The sequence below is a fragment of the Uloborus diversus genome, chromosome 3 (genome assembly GCF_026930045.1).
Source record: "Uloborus diversus isolate 005 chromosome 3, Udiv.v.3.1, whole genome shotgun sequence".
NCBI classification, from domain to species: domain Eukaryota; kingdom Metazoa; phylum Arthropoda; class Arachnida; order Araneae; family Uloboridae; genus Uloborus; species Uloborus diversus.
In genome coordinates this window covers 37,694,814-37,720,213 of record NC_072733.1, presented here as the reverse complement: position 1 = coordinate 37,720,213, position 25,400 = coordinate 37,694,814, and the positions used below count along the sequence as shown (strand labels likewise).

Sequence of the window (25,400 nt, the reverse complement as noted above, 5' to 3'; positions counted from 1 at the left end):
GGGACTCTTATCTGGATGTTTTTCGAAATTGATGTCCTTAAAGCAAAGGTTTTTAGACTTTCTTCAATGATGTTAGAGAGAAAAATTCAGAGATTCAACCCCTTAAAACTAGCAAAATTGTAGCTTTTAAAACACAATTTTTGTTATTCTTTATTGATATTAGAGGGACGGATTTTAAGGGTCACTCCCCAGGAATTTTTCAAAATTGAACTCTTAAAAATGTGGTTGTAGGCATTTTTGTAGGTATATTTGATAAGGTTAAGAGCCTGGTAATTTTTCGAAATTGAAGATTCAAAATCGCTACTTGGACGATCTTCGGTGTTGTTAGATGACGGGGTGTTCGGGAGCTCTTCCTCCTGAATAATCTCTACAAAATTAAAGACCAGGAAACAAAATTTGAGACTACCTGTAATAATTTTCGATGGGGGGGGGGGAGCTTCACGCACAGTATTCTTGTTTTCAGAAGGGAGGTGGAACAAATTAGCTGACCAAGAATCTGCAACTGTTAAAAGTTTTTAATTTAAAGATTTCTTTTTAAAACAATTAAGGTTTTTTCCTAACATTTCTTTTCCTTGATAAAATAACTTTTTTTTTCCCTGAGACATGTTCTTTTCTTCCTTTCAGTAAGAAAGAATACTTCTTAAGAAAAAAAAATCAACTCGGCATTCTGGGGTAGATACGGGTCCTGTGGACCCATCCTCTGGTTGCACCACATAAGAAGAATGTAAAGACTGCACTAGCGCAACCAGAAATACTTTCTGGAGGAGGTTTTTCGATGAAAAAAATTTTCTGGAGGGACTATTTTTTAATCAAAAATATCCTTAGGAGAGGGGTTTTTTTTGATGAAGTGGATTTTTTGATCTAAAATACCTTTTAAAGGTGGTTTTTTGTTCAAAACAGCCCTTTCATGTGCATAAACTACTGTACTAGAATTGGCATTTATGTTAAAACCAATGGCTCTGAGGGGTGTTTTCACCTCCAAACACCCTACCTCTAGATATTTTTCAAAACTTAAGTCATAAAAACGCAATTGTAAACTATCTTTTGTAATGTTGAAGGAAAGAATGAGATTTATGTGTATTTTTTTGAAAAAGTTTTATGAAATTCAATTTCAGACGATCTTCGATGATGCTTCGCAAAGAAAGGTTAGGAGGCTCTCCCTTGGAAATTTTGTCGAAAATAAAATTCTAAAGACGTAATCATAGTATCTCTTTGATGACGTTAGGCGTTAGTGGAATTGTTTGGATTTGGAACTTACTCCCGAACATTTTTCGAAATTGAACTTTCAAAAACGCAATTTTTGAGGATCTTCGGTGATGTCAGAGAGGGGAGAGGTTCGCCCCTTCCCTGATGTTAGGAAGATAAAGGCTCCCCCGCAGTTTTTTTTTGTTATTGAATGTTAAAAAACGCAATTTTAGATGATCTTCGATAATAATCGGGAAAGTGGGTGGGGGGTCAGAGATCTCAAGCGGAAATGTTTCAGAATTGAAGACCTAAACCTGTGTTATTAACATGTAACCAGGATACGTAGTAAAGGTTGAATGATTAAAATCAATCGCTCCTCACTTGAAAAATTTCTGTATCCGCTGTTGAGAACGGGTAATTCTCATGATATTGCGCCCCTCTCCGCACTGGCTGAGGAACGGTTAATGAAGTTAAAAAAAAAATAAATAAATAAATAAAATGTCTTTCTTTTGCACCCAGTTTCAAAACTTCCCTAAATTTAGAGGGACACTCATAAAATGCAGATATTGCGCCCCTAGGGGGCGCGGGCGCCCCACAAATTGAGAATCGGTAGATGAACCAAATAAATTTTCCAAATGTCTTTCTTTCTTTTGTACCAAATTCCAAAACTTTCCCCCTAAATGTAGAGCCAAAACTTATAAGTTGTGAATAGTGCGCCCCCTAGAGGCGCGCAGAAGCGGCCCGCTTCCCGCAGGTTGAGGACCGATGAATGAGACACATAAATTTTCCAAGTATCTTTCTTTCTTTTGTACTTAATTCCAAAACTTCCTCTCTAAATTTCAAAGAACTCGTTAGTTACGGATATTGCGCCTTCTAGGGGGACGCGCCCCGCTCCCCACAGATTGAGAACTGGTGAATGAATCAAATACCTTTTCTGAATGTCTTTCTTCTGTACCCAATTTCAAAACTTTCCCCCTAAATTTGGAGGGAATTTTTTTAAGTTACGAATATTGCGCCCCTAGAGGGGCGTGGAAGCGCCCTACTTGATATTGGTTTAGAATCGGTAAATGAGACAAATAAATTTTCTAAGTATATTTCTTTCTTTTGTCCTAATTCCAAAACTCCCCCACCCCTATATTTAGAAGGAAAACTCATTATTTGCGGATATTGCACCCCAGGGGACGTGCCCTACTCCCCACACATTGGGAACTGGTGAATGAACCAAATAAATTTTCCAAATGTCTTTCTTTTGTACCCAATTCCAAAATTTTCCTACCAAATTCAGAAAGAAAGCTCATAACTGGCGGATATTGCCCCCCCCCCCCCCTAGAGAGGCACGGAAGCGCCCCACGTCATACAGGTAAGAACTGGTGAATGAGACAAATACAATTTCCAACTATCTTTCGTTCTTTCTTTTTGGTATTTAAATATTCGTCCGGGGACGCCTTCGGCGCCCCCTTCCTACTGGCGCCCTTGATTTTCCCAGGGAGGGGCAATTGCCCCCATTGCCCCCCCCCCCCTTTGGATCCGCGCCTGCCTAATGGTGATTTGAACGCTTCGTATGCAAGTTTAGTGAGAAGTATTTTCGAGTTTTGAGATTCAAATCTACGTAAGTACGTAACGTTTGAGTACGTAATTACAGTATGACTAAGATTTGGCGATATACGATTTAATAGATTTCAATTTGAAGATAGGTATAATCAGTCCAAATTTGAATGAAGATTGTCTTAATTTTTACGATGCGCTTTTCACAACTTAATCATAACGTTCTGATGCTCAAATTACTGTTGCAGATTTTTTTAGAGAAGAAGATGTTATGTTTAAACTGAAGCGCTTAAAAGCTAACAGGTTAAGTGCTAAACTTAAAAATTTATAGATATCTAATACAAATGGTAGGGCTAAACTAGGGGCCCGATCCTTGAGGGGGCCCGGATCGGGGTTGGAGTAGAATGAGTTACGAGTCCGATTGTGATTCCTAATTTAAACTTATAGGATGTAAGCAAACTACTAAAACTTCGAATGAATGAAGTTACAATTTGCTCCATTACTCAGAGGTTTTAGAGTAAATGAACTTAGAAAGTAAAAATCTATACGATTGTATTCTTTGTCTTTCCAAACGGCTAACTCAGGCTAACTCATTACAGAGTTTTTTTTGGGTAAAGGGCCTCAGACGAAGAATGTATACACTGTCACTTTTAAGTGATTTTGAACGATTGACTGATCCATTGCACGTTTCAGAGATTTTAGGGAAAAAGGAATTAGAAAGTCAAAATGCATATAGTAATTGCACTCTTAAGTATTTCTAAACAATTGACTCAATACGCATCACTCAGACAGCGTTTATTGTATAAGTACAGGGGTTCTCAAAGTGGTTGTCACGGTACCTTGGGGTGCTGCAGGGAGAGGCAGGTGTTCCACGAAGTGTTCACGGCATCATTATATGCATATGCAATACAGATAAACGGGTGCCGAGATAAGTTAAAATCCTTCAAAGAGTGCTGCACATCCGCAAAGTTTGGAAACCCCTGGTAGAAGATCTTAGGAAGTATAATTTATATAATTGCACGATTTGGTGTACCTAAACGACTGAATCATTGCGCATCACTCTGCAGAGGTTTTAGGGTAAAGGAACTTGAAAACTATAACGTACACGAATGCTGTCACGCCTAAAATAAATAATAAAAAACATAAATTCAAAATGAAGTAAGAAATAGAAATAAATGTGTTCACTTATTTTTCAACACACTTCAATTTTACCCTAATAAATTTCATGTATGCGTTGATCGAGGAAAAGAGAAGCTCTTCAATACATAGAGAGAAAACGACTTTGTTCACGCCTACGCTTTGATGTTCTGACTTATCCTTGACCCCTCAAATCTGCTAGTGAAATGTCGTATTTTCGCAACACCTCCAATATTTTTAAAAATAAATTTCTGTAATATTAGCTTTTTAAAAAAGTACTGTAGTCGCTTATCGTTTGTTGCTACAGTTGTTATAAATGAACTAATAATCAAGAATTAAATAATCATAATAATAATGTGCACTTTGAAATTCCTTTGTTTGATCTATTGAATGAAGGTGTGATTGTATGTGTGATTCGGGCGTAGTATCTCTATCATCGTACTTTAAACTAATATTCCGTTTAATGCATGTTGTAAGGCTCTTAATAATTCATTTCACATAAAGTGTAAAAGAAAACAAGAAAATAAATTACAGACACATCAATATATTTTGCCCTATCTATTTGAAATTCAATAACAACAGCCTGTTAATAAGAATAATTAAAAATAATTATATTTTGTCATTAAATGGCTGCTTAATCACAACTCTTGAGCAGCAAATACGAATGATATGTTGTTGAGAAAGTGGGAAATGCAAAGGACATGATCTAATGTGATAGCGAAGATCGTGAGCAAAGTGTCACGACGCGGTATATCAGTTCAATTCGGTGAAAATTTCCAGATAGCATCAAGGAAAGGTGGCAAGAAGTATGGTGTGAAAGAATATTAAGACTTAGATTCAATGCAAATAAACGCTTAAGTTGTTTCTTTTCTCATTCTTCCACGAGTGATTCAACGTGTATTTATTTATTATTTAAATATCCATATACTTTGCAAAATCAAACATTTCCAACAAATTCCGTTCCCTTTCTGATTCCTCCAAAAATGATTCAGCGTGTGAATATATGAATATATTTTTTTGACATCAATACTTCACAAAATTAAACATTAAAAAGGAAATAAAAATACGAATAAAAGTATAAAAATTGGCCAAGTTTATCAAACAAAAACTAAAGCTTAAACTATAATATTAAGATATTTATATATTTTCAAATACATCTTATAAAGCATTTTTTGTTCTTTCAAAACTTATGCATTCAAAACTAAAGTCTATCTTCTATATTTTCATCGTTCAATTACAGGAGAAAATTTAATATTCTGAACTTATCGCTCAATGAACAAAGAAAATTTGGCACTCTGATCAATGATCATTCTTCAAAAGCTCTATAAACCAGTTCATTGCAAATCGCTTAAGAGTTTTAAAATGTTTCCCTAAAAAAAAAAAAAAAAAAAGCTTTGGTCAGAGCCTGATCCATGGCCAAGTGTCTCTACTTTTTAGGTGCGCCCAAATTACTGAAATTGTTTTAGACACTTGTTGAAATTATAAGGTTTGACTACAAATGCCCCCCCCCCAAAAAAAAAAAAAAATTGGCCTAGGGCCCCTCAATATCTTAATCGGACCCTGGCTATGGGATAATGGGATAATGTCAAAGAAATGTTTAGCACATTAGTTTTCCGAGATGCGGTGCTAGTACAACCAGGACCGGATCTATAAATTTCGCCCCACCCCAACAACAAAATCTGTTGGGCTCCTCCCCAGAGACCAGCAGTGTATATTAGCAAGGTTAATAAGTCATAGTATTAGTTGTCTTCAATTTTTACTTCCTTTTACAAAAAAGGAAGTATTGTATTCGCGAAAAAAATTTCACTCAAAAATCGGCCTTATTTTCCATTTTGCTCACCCAAGAATGAATGTTGAGTTGATTTTTCAACCCGACAACACGTGGATATATGCCTAGGAACGCACAGACACCCAAAATATCCATTTTGACGATCCCCGAGTTAATTACAACGAGATTTCTCGTGACGTCTGTATGTGCGTATGTGTGACGCATAACTCAAGAACGGAATGTCCTAGAAAGTTGAAATTTGGTACGTAGACTCCTAGTGAGGTCTAGTTGTGAACCTTCCTTTTTGGTTGCATTCGGATGCTCCAAAGGGGGTCTTTTGCCCCTTTTAGGGGGGGGGTAATCATTGTTAATTTCGATGTGAACTCAAGTGGTGTTATAATTTGGCGGACACTTGGCGGTATATCACCCAGTCTTTTGGTCTCCAAGTTTTTCGCCAACTTGGCGAAAAATTTGGCAATTTTTGAGCAATCACGATTGCTTATTGTTCTCATTTGACTGTTTTTGGCGTTACGCTGATTTTTCCCACCGCCACCCTTCGCACCATCACCGTGGACCGGCTGGCTCCTCACGATGCTGCTCCTATAGCGAAAGTCGTCTCCAGGTTGCATGTCCTACACACAAGCGCATACATACACAACTACGCACACACACACACATACACACATACGCACATACAAACACTTACAGACACGCATACATACAGACACCCACACATACACACACACACATACACAACTACCCACACATTCATGCATGCACACAGACACAAACACATATGCCTACACACATACACATATCCCCCACACACATTCATACACACACATACACATAACCCCCACACACAAACACACACGCCTACATACACACACTCGTGATTGCGAAAAACATAATTTGAATTCAAGATGTCAAAATTCAAATTAATTTTTTTTTAATTATTTTTTTTTTTAATCTGGTTTCAATTTGGCCACTGTTGGTGATATTTAGAGAGTAAACTATTGAATCACATTAAAACTGCCAATAGTGAGAAAACGACATTAAATTGGAGTAAAAGGAAGTCATGTGATGCACACATCAGCTCGTTTTTTTTTTTCAATTTCTTGGGCCGTTGGAGCCTTTGAGGGCGTGGACCCTCCGGCACTGCGGGCACGCAGATCCGGAGGGTACAACAAGCCCCTCGTCATATCACCACCTTAGAGTTAATCCCAGGAATAACAGTAAGATACCCGACTGTTGCTTTGAGGCGACGATATCGCGTTTGTAGGAAGACGACGAAAAAGCGTGATGTATACGAAAACGTGATATAACCGGGGTCATTATAAATAACAATTCGACTAATATTCAAGTAAGATAAACACACCAGCTGTGGCCAGTGCTTAATAGTGCTTCAGTAGTAGCCACTTCAAAGTTTATATTTAAGAAAATATGATTACAGGTTTCCCAATGGATTCAAATCTGCAGGAGGTTGCAGGAGGTTGCATCTGCACGTTTGATACACTTTCAAATCCATTGGAAACCTGGAATTCTACTTTTTTTTAAATATAAACCTTGAAGTTGCCACTACTGAAACACTGGCCACTACTGATGTGTTTACCTTAATTGATATGTGAATCTACAATACATTTAGTTTATTCTTTTTTATGACGAATTTTTTGAACGAAAACAACAAAGAAAATTACCTTACCATTTTTTTTTTAATATAAAATGCAAATTGAGAACATTTCACCTGTTGTTGTTTCAAATGCCAAAATCCGAGCTTAATTCATACATATCAGGCTACTTACCAAGCAAGATCATTTACGAAACCGCAAAGACAAACACAATTAAAAACGCATTAGGTTAATACCCATAACATGTGAGCATAAACCATAAAAACACAAGATTAAAGTTCAAGAATAAACAATTTTAAAACTTAAAAGCTCGAAATATATTGAAAAATCACCTGATCAGCATATTTCAATTGTTTTTTTGTTAAATAAGAACCTAAGCAATAATTATTATAGAAAACTTAAAATACAGACAATTAAAAAGAATTTAATGGATAGTTTTATTTATTGGCTAAAAAATTAATTAAGAGAGTCTTTTTTTTTTTTTTTTTTTTTGAGAAATACAATGTTTAGATTAGTGAAGTGAAGAAATTTACCTATAATTTTTCGAGAGAAAGAGATCAGTTGATAAGCGCAATTCATCCGAACGAGCGATATAGCGAGGCACGATATAACGAGCAGTTGATGCATTATCGAAGGAGGAAAAACAGAAAGGAGAAAGAAATACAATAAAATACTACTCAAGTGAATAAATTTTATTACCTTTAATTTTTCTGGAGACTGATGAAAAACGCTATACATCCGAATGAGCGATATAACGAGGAGCGATATAACGAAGAAGTTGCTGTATTATGCAAAAGAAAACAGAAATTAGAAGATAATCCACCTACATATGTTTTCACGGACAAGATGAAAACAAGATCAGGAGGGTGAAATGTAGCATTCACGGTCAAAAGTGAACATGTAGCTTCGGGCAAAAGGTAAAAATGTGACTGGAATATCTCTGTATCACTTCCTCCACCCCTTCATCTCAGACGCTAATGCCAGGAAGTACGAGACAAATGCAAAGCGGCGTCGATTGAGAAATTATTGAGAAGGTGTTGGAAGAAAAATGTACAGGATTTTAAAAATTTAGCTTTTTTTTAAATTATTTTTTTTAATGCAAATTCGCAAATCTTATGTCAGTTTTTTCTATTGTAGAATTGCGGTACTGAATGTATGAGAGAGGAAAGAGGTTTTTCTCATTTTTGAGTCTATCAGAGTTGAGTCTTGATGAAGTTAGGTCCATTTTTTATACTTTATCATTTTTGTATATAGTTTAACGTAATAAATAATATATATTTTTTAAGTTATTAAAGCATAAACAGAAAGCATTGACTGATTTTTTTACGTTTTAGTGTAATAAATATAACTATATTTTGTTTATTAAAGAACAGAAAGGAAATATTTATGTGCTTTTATAATGATTACCTTCTGAAAAAATTTATAAAACTAAATGTTTAAACTTTAAATGCATGAAAAAACATTAATTTTATTGTTTTCGATTTAAACGCATTGACTTCTGTGAAACAGTTTTAGCACATTAGCTGCCACAAGGGTTTCCAATCCCGCGCCGATCTTAGTCCCGCGGGATTTCGGGATTGTAGGGAGCCAATCCCGGGATCTCGCGGGATTCTTAATTTAAATTATTAACTTAAGTTTTACTGTCAACGTACGTTTGCTGTAACGTACATTTGCGTTATGTACGTCATATACGTAATGCTTTTCAGCAAGGACTACTTTTTGTTACTTGAATTAATAGTTCTCTCGAATTCTGTACATCAATTGAAGAGCACTACAAAGTCACATCCCAACAAACAAATATCGTTTGATACGCATAAGTGTGCCTTAAAACGTCCTATTCATCGGGACAAAGCATCGCTCGTATGGAATGGGAGAGGATTTTTGCGTAGAAAATAATGCGCTGGATGAAAACACTTGCTGTGGCACCACTGCAGTTGGTTTTACTGAGATGTACTTCATTAGCTTTTAAAACAGATGTTTTTCTTTATGGGGGTAACGTTTTGTTTTTGCTCAAGAACAGCTAATTTTGAACAAGAACGATGTCTACTCAATTTTTGTGATGATGTATCTAATTTAATTCGCATTGAAAATACTCTTCTTGCTTCATTAACGTTGGTCGTTGTATCAGTGCATTTGATTCTTCAGAGCATGGAGTGAATGTTGATTAGTTTCAACAAGTAGCAATCTCAGTAAAAGTTTTTGGACAACTGCGATAATTTTTCCTCTCACTTGAAAAAGACATTTAAAAACTTGAGCAGCTTAATTAACTGCACTGTCATGCTAGTCAACCTGTGTTTTATCCAAGTTTCTGTAGAATATTTTATGAGAGAGTCGAAAATTGCAGATTGCTCATCTAATTCATCAAACATAATTTTAAAGGTACCACCCACATTTATAACATTAGTTTCACAGTGACAAAGACATCAAAAGACACTTTTCAAAGGTTAGAGAGCATAGATAATCTTTGGTTTTCCATTGCTTTCTTCGTGGAAGAAAAATATTGTGCACTTTTAGTAAGTTATAGGTTTTGAGAGCGTTCCTCAAGCTTATAGAAGCGTTTCAATATTGCATCCAGGCTACTCCTGGTGATTTTGCACTCAGTAATGCAGTTTCTAAAACATTTTCTACTTTCTGGATTTCAAATTTTAGTGTTGATTTTCGAAAACGTTTATAATTTTAAAGCATTTTCTCAATTGCTGAACGTACGAAAACTGAAATCTCCCGAATGAGATTATTAATTCTTTCTCAGAAAAATTACTCTATATTTATTGTGTTCTTCAATCACAAATCCACCGTTTGTAGTATGAGACAAAGTTTTTTTTGGTCTTTTTGCTGATATACGGAGAAAAGTGATTCAAACTTGAGATGATGCTCACGGAAATATTCGTTTTATGAGCATCAAAATTTGGAAAATGTTCGCATGGAAAATCTTTGCGGGATTGGAAAGCTTGCGGGATTTTGCTCTTAATCCCGAGGGATTAATCCCGCTAAATATCATGCGGGATTCGGGACCGGGATATCGGGATTGGAAACCTTAGCTGCCACGAACTCCATTTGGGATTTTAGAATTTTACGTATATTACTCGACGCTAAAAATATATTTGGAATAGCTTAATTTCATTCTATAATTATGTATCAGTTAATGTTCGTTTCAGCAAAACAAGTGAGAAAATTTTAAATTTTGTATCCAACGAAAATACTCGCAATAAAAGATATGTTACATTTGACGCGTTATGTTTTTGGTTTACTTTTCATATCGTAAAGAAAAATCATATAAAAATATATAACTTAGAGATTTTTGTAAAAATGTGTTGCTTAGTCAGTCTTTGGTTTTAAAGAAATGAATTTTCTTTCACGAAAACTGAATCGGACTTTTTGAAATATCTCAAATATTTGCATAAATTGATTCCAAAAAAAAAAAAGGAAAATCGGATTGTCAGTTAACTGATATTATAAAGACACTAATTCGCAAAAAAAAAAAAAAAAAAAATCTTTTCCGTATAATATGACAGTTTATGTTAAAAATATTAAGACAGATTTTTTGGTTTGTGCAAAGTATTTAGAAACTTCAGCAGAATGAAATCTTAAAAGGGCTATATTTCATGTACTAACACAACTGGACAGGACTTAACATTACATACTGGAACATTATAAAATTTAAAATCACGAATTTTTAAAACGCTAAAAGACATTGTTAGTAAATGAAAGCAATCCATTTTCATGCAAATCTTTACTTTCATTTCAGGCTTATTTTTTTCTTGTTCGTTTACAATTTAATTCCACTAGTTTACATGACTTATTTCCATGTGACTGTTTTCGTGACAAATGAGACTGCTGTTGTTTCGCTACATGCTAAGAATTGTAAAAGCATTGTTACCGCTGTAGTCAGTACCTATTCTAATTAAATCAGATGTTGATTCTAGATAACTGAAAATATGGGTGTTAAAATAACTCAAACAGAAAGGAAAAAAAGCATTTTTCAGCTCTGATTAAAAGAAAATTACAGTTTAGTTATGATTCTCATAGCTTTAAGTTAATTCAGGTTGTTAAACAAGAGCAAGATCAATCTTAAAATAACGATCAGTTGCAGAGTTCTGAAAATTTGAACCTTGAAATATTTTTTGAATGTGAACAAAAGAAAATTAACACGGTTTAGTTATAATTCTCACAACGTTAACAGTGATGCTCAGGTTGTTAAACTAGAGCAAGATCAATCGTAAGACAAATAATTATTAGCTGTAGAGTACCTTGGAATATTTTTTGACTATGAACAAAAGAAAATTAACACACAGTTTGTTTATGCTCACAGTTTTAACAGTAATGCTTGGGTTGATAAAATACGAGTAGAACAAAATCAATCTTATAGCTATCAATTCCAGAATACTTTGAAATATCTTTTCCCACTTAAATAAACTGAAGAGTAAACGGCATCTTACTTTTTCGAACTGTGAAAATAATATTTCAAAACAAAATTTTTCCGGATGCTTTCCTGAAAGCATTTGAATTTGAAATAGTTATAACAAAACTTCATAAGTAATAAAATGCAATAAAAATAACTTATGTTTAAAAAGACTCAACAGTGAAGGAAGTTTTTTTTAAATTTTTTTAATGTGAACTGTAAAATTAATGTATCAAAACACACTTTTCTTGAATCTTTTAAAGTATAACTTTCTAAATTCATTTGTCTTTGATGTAAATAAAAATCAGATTTAAGCAAGCTGTTTACAAGTATTAGAATATATTAAATATTTTCTCTCTTTAAAACGACGTGGGAATCAAATGACGTTTACTTCCTTGGAAAATAATGTAAAAGCAGACTTTTATCAAACTTTACAAAAATAAAACGTCCCAATGTCATTTCACTATGGTCAGTGAAACTCTGAAAAAAAAAAAAAAAAACCGTCATCTATGGGGCCAGAATATTTATAACATAATAGCCAAGTGATGTTATAGGCGACCATAATTTCTGTTCATGGGCGAATGCATTAACTGAAGTTTTTTGACGTTGTAACATAGTCGAAAAAACTAAAATTTAACTGTATTGCACCAAATACTTAGGTAACTAATAATAAATAGTTAAATTTATTAATTGGGCTGTCAACTTCAACAGAGTTAGTAAACCAATTTTTTTTTTTTTTGAACTTTTTTTTCTCTCATACGGTAGTTTGAAAAATTTCTCAAGATATTTAATAAAAATGCATCAATTTTTCTTAACATAATTTAATACAATCGTGGGAAAAACTCGGCATTAGATTGACATTCATGTTTAGTTATTAAAGCATCAATTTCAATTTTAAGGGCTTTTTTTTTTGTTGCTATTTTTAGGTAATAAAAATATTTTAAAAGTTTTTTCGAATTACTAAAAGTCGGGCTCTAAAAAAGACGGTAAAGATATTTTATAGAATTTGACATCCCGAAAAACATTTTGCTCACGCGCGTCTGAAAGATGCGCAGTGAGCTCATTAGCCAATCTCAATAACAGAAATAAAACGCTAAAGATAACCTTTTAAACCTTTCCAGTAAATTATTTCGTTTTGTGAACGATGCGGCTAGATTTCTATTTGACATTAAAGACTGAATTTGTAAGGTAAATTAGTATTAATTTTCTTCCGAAATCTCTTGAACTGATAATCAAAAATTATTGCACGTAAAACGAATGGCAGCAGAATGCTTGAGAATTGAAGCTTCAATGTCAAGTGCGATTAGACGCATGTGATGACCGAAACACAAAAACCTACGCTAATGCATCCCACGAGAAGCGAAAGTAACCTGCAAGGTTACTCATTCGTATTTTCCAAGAAGCATCAGACATAGCAAGAACTTCCGTGAGCATTGTATGAATAGATGCTGAAGTGAAAAACGTATTACAGAGAAACATCTGTAAGATATCATCTTTTGTTCTGCCGAAAATCGTACGCAAAGTTGATGTTCAGTTTGAAAAAAAAGAAACATTACCTACCTAAAAAGTTACTAGAGTAAGAAAATCGGTCATTTTGTTGGTAGGCGGTTAAGAAAAGAAAAAAAAAAGAAAGAAAAAAAAAAAGCACGTAAGAGAGATATAGCTATAGTTGGAGTAAACCTAACCTGGCAAAACCGTGATGCTGTGATTCGGATCCAGGAGCACCATGATCTTAAATTTTTGGGAGGAAAGAAATTCTCAATTTGCCGAATAAAACTCCAAATTTTTGCCGAATGAAGATAATTTTGCCGAATCGTCAGATAAAATTTTCTAAAAAAGAAATTTTTTGGGGGGTCACGGTGACCTCCCATGGGGACTCCCCTGCCTGTAATCAAAGTCAACAGAGTGAAATATGTTGACAGTAGTTGCCAAAAGGTCGATCGCGAAAGGAATCCTAGTCTATCTAAAGACCTCGAAAAAGACATCCACGAAAAAAAAGTTATTTTCCATCAATGTGTTTACAAAAAACATGGACATTGATGTTGCATCTCTAATATGTAGCGATGACAATGTAGCAGGGAACATAGATAGGTTATGATTCAAGATAAGGCAAGCTATAAGAAATATCTTTATGTTATGGATTAAGACAAAAGACTTGAGTGGACCGTATATCAAATGCGGAATGCTGAAAAGAATAAACAGTCCTTGATTTAAAAAAAAAGAAAGAGCGGTAAAGTTAGAAGAATTTTGGAAAGAAAAAGAAGATTCCGCTCTTGAAAAAAGATTGTCGAGATAATCATTATTAATGACGTAGTTAAAATGATTACAAAACGAAACGCATTACGCCTTTATTTCGTATGCAATATTCGACGCCTTTATCCTCACTAGCAATGAGGTCTGTATTTTGACAATAAACGGGAAATGTTTTAATGTAATTTTTTCTCTGAATAGGCAGAAAAGAAATAAAATTAGAAATACCTGATCCATCGTCAATATCAGAAAAAAAAAAGTGACCTTCAAAGAACGCATCATAATTTTCTTTTACAACAGGTGTAACCCAGCACTGCAACAAGCCAACTCCCATACTTAATACCCATAAAACGTCACCGGGTAATAAACTGGGACTACTCGCTGCGGATTTAGAAAACAATTCATTGTTAGTGGAAGAGAAATCGAGCCCGAAAGCTTTTCAAGCTTCTTTGCTGCAGGAAATGGACTTCATGCCCGATTGCAGGCGTTTCTGTAAATTACAAGATTTCGTTTTTTAGTTTTTTTATCCTATCGTTTAAGTGAAGGTCACGTTGTAACGACAATGTGAAATATGTGGGGAACTATGTCTACATCTTGTGGAGCTCCCGGAGAAAATGTCTCCCACACTACCGCCTACAACAGCATAAACAAAACCACCGCGTGCACATTTTTCGCGATATTGGTGTCAATTACACTAAACCAAACCCATGGGAGTTTTCGGCAATCATGTTACAACCCAATTTTTTTTCTTTTCTTCTAGGCAAGACAAATTTTTAAGTCATTATTTTATTCTTTTCTTATTTTCGGAGAAAATATACAATAGAGCTTATGGATGTCAAAAAAGCAGAAAATTCGCTTTAGTAGCATGATAGAGACAAGATTCATTATTGCAAGAAGACATCGAGCAGCTCATTATTGCTTCAGGATACTTCAATTAGCTGTTTGGTATTTACTTGCAATTTTGACAAAATTTACAATAGAGCTTATAGTCACAATTCTTGTCAGAAAAGCAGAAAAACCGCTTTAGTGGTATGATAGCAACAAGATTCATTATTCCAAGACGTCATCAAGCAGCTCATTATTGCGTCAGGATACTTCAATAAGCTCTTCGGTATTTACTTGCAATTCCGCGGTAACATGTAGTTTTAAGATTCATTATGTTTATAAAAGTATGACGGTAGCATACTTTGCTTGCTTACTTTTGATTGCTTTTAGATCAAGTAACACTTTCAATACATCGCCTTGTGAGAACTTATGTCTTTCACTGAATGATTGATGAAAGGTAAATTAATATACATTTATACTTGAAAATCATAAAAAAAATCAGCGATGTTGATGTTATGCGTCTTGAAGAGGGATTGAAAAAGCTAGCATTATTCGAAATAAAATAGACTCTTTCGTAATTGAACAAAAGTAACTTGAAGCGGGTGCAGCCACGCAAATTATGTACCTCAGAACAACAACGTTAGATTTTGATACTGTATCTTGGAACATCGGCAACCTGTGTCATGTTTGACGAAATTTAATAACTAAATTTTTTCGAAATTTAACTTTGGTTTTTGTTGTTCCTCGGTACAGATATATTTCTAATAAATTGAAAAACGTACTTAACACAATATGATACTTCGTCTAGAAAACAATGATATGTACTCCTGAATTAGCTTTTCAACTGGCAAATATATTTGATTACACAATGGCTAAAATATTATAAGACTTTCCCTAATTTCTAAATTGCTACGGCACCGATGTAGTTACTTATTATCTTAAACAAAAGACATTGCGTAAGTGCCATCTGAAAACAACGGCGAAAACAAGTTGTGACGACATATTTCTTGAGAAAAACAGCTGTACGCTATCAGCATTAAAGAAACATGTTGAAAGAGAAGGGAATGCTTGGGCGTTTTGCTATTGTATAAGCTTAATTGTCTTTTTGTAATTTATTTTCAATTGCCTCAACGATAGAAATAAATTAAACGTAATTTGAAAGAGTCTACGAAGATAAGGAAGTGAATAATACAAAATGTTCTACCTAATTAAAATAAATTCTTGGAACACATTTTGAGTTTTGAAGAAAATCAAACATAGGGATTTCCGTTTTCGTGTCACATAAGTTGTCATTGATGGGCAGACAGACATGAAAAGTTTCATATGTCTCTGAGGACAAATCGTTTTCTTTCTTCTTAGCTAAATACTCAACTTGTTTTACAAGAGCTATATATTTTATTGCGGTAAAACGGTCGTTGTTTGCGAAGAAGCGTAATTGTAGAAATCCAAATCCAACTTAAACAAATATGTCTCCGCCTGGAGTCAATGACACTAGCTTGTTTCAAAACGTATTTTCGGACATAGCACGAGAAAATGAACATTGTTTTGAAATTTTACGAGCAATAAAACCATAACAAAGTGCTCTTTGTGGAAGTAGCTTTTAACAACGTGTTCAAGCAAATTCTTAAATCCTCTACATACCTCCCGTGATGGAAGCTGAAATACATTAACACATATTAACATAGCCAGAAAAGAGAAAATTTGTAGTCAAGGTCAAGAGAAATTGGCAAGTGCTTTGAAACTCAATTTAAGACAGAAAATAATGCTCTGACTAATTTTAATTGGAGAAAGTGCTTCAGTGAATTAGCTTATAAAGATAACAGAAGCTTTCAATTAAAACTCAGAAGACATATTTTGCTCAATCCAAAGTTGCGGGTTTTTTTTATTTCAAGAATTTTAAACTTTGTCACTACTTAATTTACACGCAACTGAATGTAAGGAACCATTATGTAATCTTAATATCTAACTCAGAGCCAGACTGACATAAGCCCAAAAATTGCGATTTTCCGTTTATTAGTGCATTGTATGTAGAAGCCTGTTCCGTATCGAGCCATGTGAACGTAATTCTTTATAATAATAAAAAAAAAAAAACCTTTTCAACTCTTTACCAGGGTTAAAAGAGTGCTCGTGCCGTCCTTTGCGTGCGCCAGAAAAAAGTTTTTCCTCTCTCCTGTAAAGTTACCATAATGTGATTTACGTCCATCTGTCTCTGAAGTACAGATATAAAGTATCAATTAAAAAAAAATTATGTAAAAAGTAATGATTTTTACGTATTACGGGTGTGACATAAAAGTTAAATCATTATATTAAAACGCATTTTTTTAAAAAATAAAGTTGAACTTTACATTAAGATACCTAATGATTTCTTAAAATTTCAGTTGTTAAAAAAATAAATCCCAAGTTTAAAATTTCTGCAAAAAAAAAAAAAAGGTACAAACATCATTTGTGCTTAAAATTGTTACACCCGCCCAAATGGATTGAGCAATTTAAAATTTTAAATTGAAAGCGTAAATAAATATACGCTTTAAATTTTGAATGTTGTATGCTACAAGAAAAAAATCGCCAATACCTGAATTCTCAGCATACCAAAGTATAAAATATAAGAAATCCTGTTTCAGTTTAAAAAAAAAAAAACTTTTGAGACTAGGTTCTTTAAAGACTTATTTTCCTTTTAACTTTTCCATTTACTAAGTCTCTTAAATCTTGCTCAAATAAAATCTAAGAAGAATCGAGTTTTTCAATCTATCTCTCTCTCTCTCTCTCTTCATACATAAATCGATAATAATTATGTGTGTGTATGTGTGTGTGTATTTTCCTTATACAAATTCAGTTTATGCCGGATCTATGCCAAATTTAGTATAGAGGTCCTTTGACGCTCAGAAATTCACATTGGTGGTTTTCCATGTACAAATTCAGTTTAGGTTGGATCTTTGTCAAATTGCCACAGAGGTCCCTTGATGCTCAGGAATTCACACAGTGGGTTTTCGTCAGAAAGTTCGTGAAACGGAGTGTTTACGTCTTTTTATATCAATGACTGAAATTTTGTAATTTTAAAACAATCCAAAAATTTAGTTTTGTGCGTAATATTTGTAAAAAAGGGGGGGGGGGGGAAGCTTTATTGTTTTTTTTTCAAACTGAGAATTCTTTAGCTAAATTTCCTCATTTTTTTCAATAATTTTACTCAATAATTTTTCTCAATAATAATGTATTTTTTCATTGGTAATTCATTCACGAAATTTCACGTTCAACCTAATAAATGTTGTTCTCATTATAGACCCCAACAAAATTGAAAAGTGCACCGGCCATTATTATTTAGATTCAAAATCGATAAGAGTATAAAAATTGTCATTTTTGATCACCCGAAATTATATGTGGATAAACTTCAATGTATTGCTGCACTGTCAATGTAAAAATGACGAAATTTCAGAAATAATTGCTTGTAAATGGAATCCATAATATTTGTCAGACGAAAAAGGAAATCTATTGGTTGAAACGGGAAATTTTAATAATTTTAATTTCATTTTGTTTCCATGTTTCATGACTGGTGAGCAAGATTCCAATCAAAATCATATAAATTATTTCTCTTGTTTCAATTTAAGTTTAGAAAGGGGAAATAAAAGAAAAAAAAAACCCCACTTACTAACGCTTGCCAGACGTCCCGGTTTTCAGGCAAAATCCCGGTGTCCCAGTCGGTTTACTGCACGTCTCGGTAAATGATAAATTTGGTTATAGAAGAACAAAAAGGTTTTCAAATAATAAACTGTGAGGGGTTCTTACGGATAGTTCTTCTGTAATTTGTAGCATTAACGTGTAAAATTAATATCGGATTAGCTTGCAAAGATTTTTACGGGATTAAAACTAAAAAATGACTTTAAAAACAAGTCCTAGTCAACGAAAAGTATATGTAAATATTGTTAAAATTTTTATTTCTCATGCAAAAACTTTCTTCTTACTTAATAAAGTGATAAATATTAACAGGCAAAAATTAAAAGGTTTAAATTTATCTGTTTAAATCAATTATTACTGCGCCTGTTTTAGTTTCATAATTAGTAACAATTTATTCATAGCATTGAGAATAAACTGCCCTATTAAACACTCTATTGAATATCCGCGACTGGGGGGGGGGAGGGGGAAGGGGGTTCCGGTGTCGCGGTTGAACATTTCAGAAATCTGGCAAGCCTGCTAGTATTGCTATGTTCATTAGCTCTATTAAAGCACATAACTTAAAAACATTAACTAAACAATAGTTTAAAACATTGAACTAAACAATAACTTAAAAACATAAACTAAACAATAACTTAGAAACAGAAACTAAACAATAACTTATAAACATTAACTTCAAGAGAAATTCACCTTGGAGTGATATCCAATAATTATGCTGCGTTTAAAAAGTTACTTTCATTCAACAAACCAGATGTCAGAATATAATTGAAGGTATGTATAAAATTCTTTGACGAGACTAATTTAAATACTTTTCCACTGAGTCTACAAAGATTTTTTCTGTTAAGAAAAGATCGATACATTTTATGACTTATCACTACAAATAGTTGGTTCTTGATGGGGTGTTAATACTTATGCTTATTTTAAGCAGTCTATTTTCCTCTGAAAATGACCTTCTACTAGCACGCAAACTTGTCATTTTGATGAAAATGTTGCCGAGTGGAGAAAATTGTTTTAAAGATTTGCAAACGGGGGGGGGGGGGGGATGTTTTCACTAGAAAATACTTATTCCGGTTGTCATGATTTCAGCGGTAATGATCTGAACTTTAGTTTTTTAAAAAAAGTTTTAACATTGCTATCAAGTATATTTAATTGAAGTGTTTTTGGCGTTGAACTTTCTTCAATGTACGAGTATGTCAGTAAAAATGTTCGTTTTGTCGCTACTTAGTAACATTTACCAGGATTGCATGCAATATACCGAATGGAGGCCCGGTTATGACATCTAAAGACTGCAGTTTCGTCCTTTGCATGAACTCATCAGCCTGGAATAGTTAACAACCGAGCTGGAGGCAGATGTCATCTCATTCAAGCTGAGACAATTAACGCCTCCAGTTGATGAGTTGAACCGCACCATTGCTGCGGACTCTCGCTGGTGTGCTAAAAATCTTTTAGCTATCAGTTTGTTGGCTCTCTCAGATTCAATGAGATGACATCTACCTCCAGCTCGGTTATTGACTATTCCAGACTAATGAGTCCATAAGGAGGACGAAACTGTAGTCTCTGGATGTCATAAGAGGGCTGTCGGTGTATTGCATGTAGTTCGGCCTTAGCCCTGGCTTAAGGTCGGTAACTTACTGCTTAATTTGCCAGGATACTACGATAAAAAACACTACATATTATGAAAAGTGTCCTTTAGATAAAAATTTGTGTTTCTTGTATATTTTTGGCAGGAAAACTCGAATCTGTAATTATTTTTTGTTTACCCCACACCATTATAAAATCCCAATTGGGCAATTCCGCGGTAACATACGCATCAATTGTTGCACAAAGCACCCTAACCCTACAAAGAAAAACCATACCCTACTACAGAGAAAAACGCATTTTAGATTGTTAAATTCAAACGGTCGCGTTATGAGATTAGATGCCGAATACGTTTTTTTTGACGCTTTTTCTCTGCTAAAATGAGTCTTTGAGTCGCCTCATAAGTTCTCTTAACATCTTAATACAGGGGTTTGGGGGTCGCGTCGCATTTTTAAGGGGATCGCGAGATTATCCTTAGATTTAAAAGTGTATCATTGCCTAGTTTAAAAATTAAAATACACAAGGGAAAAATGGCATCATTTTAGAGTAGCATGAATACTTGAGCGCGATGACGATTCCAGGTGTAGAACTAAGGGGATGCAGCAATACCCCCTCTCTTTCCCTCTCATATTCCAAAGTGCCTGATCCCCCAACATCCTAAATTTTGTTTTTGGAACTTCAGTCTATACTAAATAATATAAAGCAGTAGAGTTTGTTTGTTTGAACGCACTAATCTCAGGAACTACTGTTTCGAATTGAAAAATTCTTTTTGTGTTGAATAGTCCATTCATTGAGGAAGGCTATAGGCTATATAACATCACGCTACGACTAATAGGCATCAATAAAAAATTTTATGAAAACGGGAAAATTTATATTATAATATAAAATGCTTGGAACGCAGAATGCGCGTAGCCACAGTGGCTCGAGCTGAAGATGTGGCCATCATGATCCAATAGGCGTAGGTTCGAGTCAGCCATGAGGCAAATCTCGAGGGATCTTTCCAGAGAAAATCCTAAACGATGCTAAAAATGATTTACAATGTGTGTGTGTATATATATATATATTTACGTGTTATTGTCTTATTTTTCTTAGTAATTATTAATTAATAATATAAAGCTATAGAGTTTGTTTGTTTGAACGCACTGATCTCAGGAATTACTGGTTCGAATTAAAAATTTCTTTTTAGTCTAATCATTGAGTCTATAGGTCAACCTATAGACTATACAACATCACGCTATGACTAATAGGAGTGCAGCAGCAATAGAAAATGTTATGAAAACGGGAAAATTTATATCTATACTAATATTATAAGGCTGAAGAGTTCGTTTGCTTGAACGCGCTAATCTCAGGAATTACTGGTTCGAATTGAAAAGTTCATTTTGTGTTGAATAGTCCATTTATTGAGGAAGGCTATAGGCTATTTTTTTTAAAAATCAGATTGACCGAAATGCTCGTAATTACAAATTAAATGTTCAAATAATTGTTTAGTTCTATGAATTCCTAATAGATGGCGGGGTAAGTTAACTGTTCGAGAGAGCTCTGGGCGACAATGTCGATAGCTGCGAGGAACCATGCCCATGCTACGCTGTTGCGATCAGCGAACATATTTTTGAATGCATTTTTTTTCGATGTTCAGGTACGTAATTTGATTTTGTAGCATTTTTCTATTGGATTTTGTTTTCCTTTATTTCTTCAACATTTGTTTTTGTTCTCATAGTTGAAGACAGTTACTTGTCTAAGTAAATAATTTGATTTGTCGGATTATTCAATTGTGATTGTTCTTTATAACTTTTAAATTATAGCATTGTTTATGTGGCGAAACACTTTAAATTACATGAGGAAAAAACCCACTTCACTCGCTAAAGGGCAGGGTTACGGTAGCGTGGTTGCTTGGCGCGTTAAGCGATGAAATATGTAGCTGAAGGATTATTTTGAGTTTTAAAGCTACTGTTAATATTTTTATGTGTTTCGGCGAATAGTTTTAAATTCCAAAGAGACTTTAAAAGGTCTTTTGAAAAGGTATGTACGCATTTTAATTGAAAAAAAATGGTCATTTCACATCAGAAGGGGGGCGAGGACGTGGATTCTCTTTGTGCAACGGACTTCCTTTAACTTCTTAGCACGAGCATCGCCGTGCGGGTACTGATAGTGTCGAATAATTTGTGTGAGTGTTTCTCTAAACCCCAACTCTGATCCTGAAAGATGACCTGTGGTTGCGTTTTTAGGACTTAACTTTGGAAGTGTTATGAGAAGAGCCCCGAATCCCATCTCGTCTCCTAACTTCATCAAAATAAAAAAAGCACCTAAAAATGGGCTTTTAATAATTTTACTTTCGGAAAAAAAATCCAGGGGAGTGCCCAGTGTTCCCCTTTACATAATTAAAGATCGTATAACATTTTGTTTTTAGGGCTTGAATTTCAAAAAAAAATCCAGGTGAGGGTCTCCGAACATTCTCTCTCTTTTTTTTTTGGACTTAAAATTTCGAAACATTTCCTTGGGAATACCCGCAATCCTCTCTCCTCCCACATCATTAAAACTCGTCTAAAATTTCGTTTGTTAAACTTCTATTCCTAAAAAATTTCAGGGTAGAGGCTTCGAATCCAAACCTTTTTCTTAATGTCTACAAAGATGGTCATGATTGCGTTTATAACCTCAAATTCAAAAACTTTACGGGGTGAAATCGAACGAACCTCTTTTCTTCTCTTAACTTCAGCAAAGATAGTTTACAACTGAGCTTATTTAGGACATTTCATTTTAATTTTCGAAAATTAGAGAGCATCACCGATCCTCCTCCCCCTCCCCTATCGTTAAATCGTCAAAAAATTCATTTTTAGGACTTTTTTGACGTTTCAAAACCTTTTAAAGGTAGAGTCTCCGTGCTTGAACCGTTCATGAAAGTCCTTGAACCTCTCCTCTCCCGATCACCAGAGATCGTGTAAACTGCAATTATAGAACGACAATTTCGAAAATTTTCCGGGGAAGGCCCTCTGCGAATGTTACGCCTACGACTGCAGGTTCATGTTGTTAATTCTCTTTCTCCGCATACATAACATACAGTTCTCTTACTTTGATTGTGCGTATGCTAAGAATGCCCCCCCCCCCCCCAACAAAAAAATCTAAACTCTCTCTTGCTACATACACGTTTAAAAAAAACTTGTGGGGCTGCTTTTTTGATCTCGCGACGGCATTGTTGAAAGAAAATGCCTTCATTCATTCCAATGAAAGTTGGAGATGCTTATGAAAACTTTGAAATCTTATATAGTTGGAGACTAGATAAGATTTTTATAACCTCAGCTTCTTCGAAAACCAAATCCAGTATTCACCACTGCTAGAACGCAATAATTTTGAAAGTGTCGAAATGTATGTTTAACTTTATAGTGACTCTCTGTTTTTTTATTTCGGCAATCATTGTGTGTTAGCCCCAATAAGCATAAATCAAACGTCTCAAGCACCTTGAGTTATTATGTAACATATGCGCATTGTTTGCGCATACACTTACGCACACATATTTATATGATACAAGGTATTTCAGTTAACTGTTTCAGAGTTCCTAAGAGTTGTAGGGTGCATCGTGACAACTTGAAATCATAGAGCAATGAATGGTTGGAAAGGATTTATTTACCCGAGAAATAGACACACCGGGAGTATATTCCAGACTGTTCGGAGCTCCACGCGCTGAAGATGTGAGTTGTGTATTGTAACTAGTGGCAAAAACTTCGAATCCTTGCTTTGACCCATGTACCTTTTGCTTTATAACATAAAAAGATTTTTCACTTGCGAGGAGGGGGGGGGGGGGTCTCATACTTTCTGGTGCTTCTGTGTATCATCGTTTCAGGAAAACATTTCCGACCCTTCATTGTTATATGATTTCGATTTGTCGCAATGCACCTTACCCCCCTTAGAAGTTCCGAAACAGTTACCTGAAACACCCTGTATATATAGTACATATATGATGGGAGACACATAGGGGTCGCGGGTTATTTAGTTGGTGAAAAAGGGATCGTGACTTAAAAAAGGTTGGGAACCACTGTCTTAATAGAAAGAGCTACATTAGTTTAATGCGGCTATTTTATAATATATAAATAATATATAAATAATATTTAAATAAATGTGATATCATTTAGAAAACAAATACGCATTTTAAAAATATGGAGCAGTTTTACAATAAATGACACAAATATAAAAAAACGAATAAAAATGCTCTATAAAATTAAATATATTGAAAACTGCCATAGGAGTGCATTTTATGAAATTCAGTTTAAAAAATAACATACAGCATGCAGAAAAAGAACATACTCTCCCTATTAATACTGCATAATTGCACTAAAAATAGAAAGAAAAGAACGAATATGAAACATAATAAATATTTCAATTAATCAACGTCATAAGCAGAAATATTGCTCTTTTTTCTCAAGGCGTGAAAATACTCTGATATTTTTCAGACGAGTGAAATTCCTTTTTGAAGGGTTGGAATATACGAAAACAGTAAAGACCATAAGAGTGATAATTGTGGGAAAAAAAAAAAAGAAAGAAACTAAATTCTTAAGGATGACTTGAAAAATGACTGACAAAGAAAATATGTGCACGATTTTGAATTTTTAACCTATAGAATATTTGGCATTTTGAATTTGAAAAAAAGAAAAGCAAGGAAAAAAAAGGATTTAAATTTAATATTTTTTTTGACAGTTCAATATTGTTTTTTTCCTCCCAATTCTCCACTATGCGCAATTTTTATCTAAAATACAAAGCGTGAAAATACGCTTGACTAAATTTTTAAGACGTTTTTTAGATTTTCATTGCGTGAAATATACTTGTAGGAGTGTTGAAAATACCTCTGATTACAACTAAATATTAAATTCCCTGAAGGTATATAACACATTTTACATTCGAAAATCATTCATAAAACAATACCAGGATAATATGTTCAACAAAATTCTGATAAAAAGAGAGAAAAATTCAAAGTATACAAAGAAAAAACAAAACAAAAACTCCCATTCATAAAACAGTTCCATGTTTATCACATAAAAAAAGATACAAAAGAGCAAGAGAAAAACTCTGAAACATAATAAACAAACCTGTTTCTAAATACCGCCTAAGAGCCCCGCGTTTATAGGTTTCATCCGATCCGGACGAAATCTGCGTTTGTATCTGACACTCCTATCGACCAAATTCATTTTAGCAAGTTGATGAGTAGTAAAGCGCATGCGTCGTGTTTGGCGGAAAGAAACAAAGACGCACGCGTTTCAGCAATCTGGGTTATTAATTGTAAGCGGTTGACATTTTTACGGAAATGATTATTAGCTACTATTTGGAGCTGGGATTCAAGTTATTTTCCTTTGATGAGTCTTTAATTGTAACGGCGAATCGTTGGTTCGAGTTTTTGGCAGGAATAGGAAGAAAGGAGTGATGTAAGGAAATTAAA

The 25,400-nt window shown here is 34.2% G+C and overlaps 1 protein-coding gene across 2 annotated transcripts in view; it reads right to left on the bottom strand.

Annotated features, from left to right (window-relative positions):
* The window catches only part of LOC129218108 (GATA zinc finger domain-containing protein 14-like), a 59,774-nt gene extending 34,617 nt beyond the window's left edge, over positions 1 to 25,157 (bottom strand). The window contains exon 1 of one of the 2 annotated variants that reach the window (XM_054852306.1): positions 25,054 to 25,157. The gene's annotated coding sequence lies outside the window, so the exon portion shown is untranslated. The remainder of the gene's footprint in view (positions 1 to 25,053) is intronic. The other variant, XM_054852307.1, reaches the window with a different exon arrangement.
* Between the last annotated feature and the right edge of the window lie 243 nt (positions 25,158 to 25,400).